The sequence below is a fragment of the Dama dama genome, chromosome 23, assembly GCF_033118175.1.
Source record: "Dama dama isolate Ldn47 chromosome 23, ASM3311817v1, whole genome shotgun sequence".
NCBI lineage: Eukaryota > Metazoa > Chordata > Mammalia > Artiodactyla > Cervidae > Dama > Dama dama.
In genome coordinates, this window is record NC_083703.1 from 36861205 (window position 1) to 36866110 (window position 4906).

At 42.1% G+C, this 4906-nt stretch overlaps 1 non-coding gene across 1 annotated transcript; it reads right to left on the reverse strand.

Annotated features, from left to right (window-relative positions):
* Nucleotides 1–3167: 3167 nt before the first annotated feature.
* Nucleotides 3168–3274, reverse strand: LOC133045403 (U6 spliceosomal RNA). Its single transcript, XR_009690264.1, has one exon. It is a non-coding gene; the product is annotated as a U6 spliceosomal RNA (small nuclear RNA).
* Nucleotides 3275–4906: the final 1632 nt, after the last annotated feature.

Consider the following 4906-nt stretch of genomic DNA (forward strand, 5'->3'; position numbering starts at 1 on the left):
TTGCATTACGATTCCAAGTGGATAAAAGGAATTTAACGGATGTTGACAAGAAGGAGAGGAGGAGGAGGAGAAAGGTGGGGAAAGAAGCAGGAAGGAGGAAAAGCAGACACTTTGAGGGACCACTCAAAGGACAATTCATCATCTCTGATGAGCTCCCAAGAGGTTGCTTGTAGGTTCTTAATCATAAGATCTGTGGGATGATTCCAAGAGCAGTTTCACTAGGCCTGCAATGCTAAGTAGAAAAGAGGAAGAATTAAAGGAGTTGGTCAATACTCAAGGAATTTCTAAGGGAAAAGAGGAAGACTGTTGGCGAAATTCTGTCGCCATGCCAGGGGGCCGGCCAGGGACAAAGTCCCTCTCTTCCTATTACTGAGATGTGACAATGTTTCCTGGAGATTTCATAGTTAAGTATCTAAAATGATATTGCAGAATTTGCTCAGCTGAGTGAGAGAACGAACAGAAACAGGGTAAAGAAAGGGAAGGTATTTTTGTAGAAGAAGCGTGATGAGTAGAAGTGGGATTCTTCTGGGATGCATTACCTGGGGTAGAGAGATGGTGTGCAGATGAAAAATAACATGTCTCCATTAGTATCCATCCTGAGAGCATCAAGTGTCAAATGGCTTCACATGAAACTGTTGGTTTGAGGACAAAAGTTGGGTTTGGAAATGAAGTTGCTCAGTGTTGCTGACCACCCCACAGGACAAGGGTTGTAGGAACTACTCGCTGAAAATGCTCGTGTGTCTGAGAATCCTCACATGTAGCAAAACCCACTAGCTTAGATCAGCAACACTCTATGTTAGAAGAAATCAGATTGGTCAGCCTCCTTCATATCTGTCCTTTCTTCCACTTCCCTAGTGTTCTCAGGGTTTCATCTGTGATGTAAGATAATAATAGTGCCCCCTCATACACACACATGGGCTTCCCTAATAGCTCAGTTGGTAAAGAGTCTGCCTGCAATTCAGGAGACCCTGGTTCGATTCCTGGGATGGGAAGATCCTCTGGAGAAGGGATAGGCTACCCACTCCAGTATTCTTGGGCTTCCCTGGTGGCTCAGATGGTAAAGAACCTGCCTGTGATGTGGGAGACCTGAGTTTGATCCCTGGGTTGGGAAGATCCCCTGCAGAAGGGAATGGCTACCCACTCCAGTATTTTGGCCTGGAGAATTCCATGGACTGTATAGCCCATGGGGTCACAAAGAGTCAGACATGACTGAACCACTCTCACTTACACACACACACACACACACACACACAGAGTAATACAGTATTTTTGAAGAGCAGATGAGATCATGAACATAAAGCTTTTGGCACATGGAAGGCCCTTAACATGGGTTAGTTAGATTGTAAGCCCACAAGGACTGTTTTTGTTTTTTACCATTGAATCTCCAGTGCCTAGCATAGTGCCTGGTGAGTAGTGAATGTTCAATATATGTATGGAAATAAAGGAATAACTCCTCACACCCACCATCACAACTCAGATTCTTAATCTTTGTTTTGGTACGTAACTGCAGCCTCCCCGGAAGTCTCCTTGGCTCCAATCTTGCCTCTCTCTAATTTAGTTGCCAAAACACCACTGGAACTTTCTAGAATGCAAATCTGGTAACATTTTTTTGCCTATTTTTTTTAATATTCAAGAATTTTATTGGATTCACAAAACAAAATTTGGGGTATAAAATTTCTTGATGTTTCTTAATCTGTTGAGACACTGCTCCATAAAGAGGTCAATTCTTTCAGGTTGGTTAGTGCCAAGTTTCTTTACAAAGTTGCGTGAACATCAATCCACCAATATTGAGGAAAACAAAACAATTTATTCTAATTAAATTTGTATTGACTCTTAGGGAGAAAATAAAGAAAGCTGATCTCTCAGATCAGTCCTGTCTTGGAACAAAATGGGGATAAACAGTCTGATTAGGAATCAATTTTTCTTGCTTAATTTTTAAGAGGCTTCCCATGACACCATAGATGAAAGCTACTCTCCTTAGGACGCCTTAAAAGGACATTCATCCTTTGCCCACATTTACTTCTCTTTTCAGAAAATCCCATAAGAACATGGGGCTGCTTAACACAAGATAATTCTTCCTCAGGGTACATTGATTAGGAATTGATTTTGCTGCCTGTAAGGCAAACCTAATTACACTGGCTTAAGTGTAAGCCACATAAAAAGAAACCTGGAAGCTGGCAGAGCCTGCTGGGCTGTCAAGTTGTAATGGACTCAGGTTCCTTCCAGACTCCACTTCCCATTCAGAACTGCATCCACCTGCTTTGTAGTACATCGAGGGGCTTCCCTGGTGACACAGACAGCAGAGAATTTCCCTGCAATGTGGGAGACCTGGGTGTGATCCCTGGGTCAGGAAGATCCTCTGGAGGAGAGCATGGCAACCCACTCCAGTATTCTTGCCTGAAGAATCCCCATGGACAGAGGAGCCTGGCAGGCTACAGACCATGGGGTCGCAAAAGAGTTGGACACAACCGAGTGATTTACTAGACACAAGCTTAATGGAAAAAAGGAAAATTCTGTTCTTAACAGTACAGTGAGTAGGACTCAGAACTTAGACTACCCGTGTCAACTGCCAGGTTAAAAAAAAAAAATGAGAATTTGAGAACAAAGACTAGATGTGGAAATGCTCAACCAAGCATGGCTGCATTGTTGATTCTAGAAAACTTTGCACAAGGAAATAACTAACCAATATGTTACATCCCTGTTGCTTCAGGGAATTTCTGCCCATCTTGGCATCTGAGGCCACAGTCTGCTCACCTGGGCAAATGGATTACTCTCAACAGCACTTTCCTTATCAAGACTCCCTGCCAAGACTGTCCAGGGGGCATGCTCCCTTCCTGCAACGAGTTCTAATCAACTGAATGTTGCTTTATTAACAGGGTGTCTGGTGATATTTAGAGGATTTCAATACCTTCCTTAGCTTGTGGTTTCTGTCCTCTCTTCAGAGATGACATATTTTTATTCTAGGCTCAAAGAAATGGGGAAGGGTAAAGGGTAAAAACATAGGCTAACAAATTGTTACCTATTATTAACAGCTTGGGTTGTTGAAAAATGAGGACCACACTGCTGTTAGGAAAACCAAAGTGGTTTCCTTTTCTGCTCCATAAAATGATCCTCTGAGTGGGATGAGTCCTCCCAAACCAGACTCCTGTCTTCTTTTTTTTTTTTTTTTAAATATGGAACGCTTCACGAATTTGCGTGTCATCCTTGCGCAGGGGCCATGCTAATCTTCTCTGTATCGTTCCAATTTTAGTATATGTGCTGCCGAAGCGAGCACTCCTGTCTTCTTATCCTGATATTCTCTCAATGCCTAATATGAGGACTTGCCCTCCAGTGTATGTTCAGAAAAAAGATGGTTGGATACACAGAAAATTTGCGTGGAGTGAAATACCTTCAATGTTGAGCTGTTTGAGTTGGAGCTGTCAAAAGTTAACTACTGGCCCGTAGATACTTGCAACAACTATAAAAATGTATATCCTAAGCTAACCCTCCCTGGGATGGCCTCTGAGTTTTTGTAAGGACGACAGTAGTTCAGAGAACCAGCTCCATGGAATCTGAATCTTGAGAACTTTGAATTCTCAGTGGTGGTTTACGGAGCCTCCAATGTTTAAAAAGAAACCTTTTGCCAATTTCAAATCTAACTTGTGCTTAGTGCAGAAAGCTACATATTGTACAATGAGAGGTCTCCCTCCCCACCGTCAACAAGCCCCCACCCCCACCAGAGGGCACGTTGTTAATACTTGCATTCATATCCTTTATGATAGTTTTCAGTGCACTTAGAAACATGTGTATATGTGCAAACCAACCTAAAAAATGACTTGTGTTATGTAAATCTTATCACATAATAATGTCCACAAGTTCGTTTCTTTCTGTTATCATTTTTTAAGAGAAATGTTCCATGCCAGTACTTAGAGTTCAAATAATTCCTTTTGGTCACTACGGTTTCTACTGCATAAAGCCATCTAACATGCCTAGCTCAGTTCGCTCCGGGAGCAGTTATTTTCCCTTCCTTCCTATTTTTCCCTTTCCTTCTTTTCCTTTTGCTGTTACTTTTTTTTTTTTTTTTTTTGGCTGTGCTGGGTCTTCCTCGTGGGGTGTGAGCTTCTCTAGTTGCAGCAAGGATGGCGATGATCGGGCTTAGTTTCCCCTGGGCATGTGGGATCTTTAGTTCTCTGACCAGGGATTGAATCCAAGTGCTCTGTGTTGGAAGGTGGACTCTTAAATGCTGGATCACCAGGGAAGTCCCACAAACGGTTCTATCATAAACTTCTTTGTACCCAAGTTTCTTTTCTAACAATTTTCCTTTTTTCAAGGATTGTCAGTGTGATGGGTAAAACTTGCAGTCTCCTTGTTTCTCTCCCTTGCATTTCACATGAATTAAGTGAAGCATTATTTTAGTCTGTTGGTCATTTACACTTCTTTTGTGAACTGTTCAGATCTGTGCCATCCTACACGACAGCCAGGAGCCACATGTGGCTATTGAACACTTGGGATGTGCCAGCCTGAATAGAGACGTGCAGTCTGCATAAAATACACTAGAGATTTCAAAGAGGGTATCATATACTGCATGAATGTTTTTCTGTTGACTGCATGTTCAAATCATAATATTATGCACATGCTGCTTTAGATAATTTTAATGTGGTTACTGAAAAATTTTAAATTACCTGTATAGCTCATGTGATATTCCTGTTGGACAGAGATGTTAGGATTTTGGTTTAGGTGTGCTGTTATCTTTTTCTTATTGATTTATAGGGGCTCTTGATATATTGCTAGCTCCTATCCATTGACCACCATGAAAGTGAAAGTGGTAGTCACTCAGTTGTGTCCAACTCTTTGCAGACCCCATGGATAGTCTCCTGCCAGGCTCCTCTGTCCAAGGAATTCTCCAGCCAAGTATACTGGAGTGGGT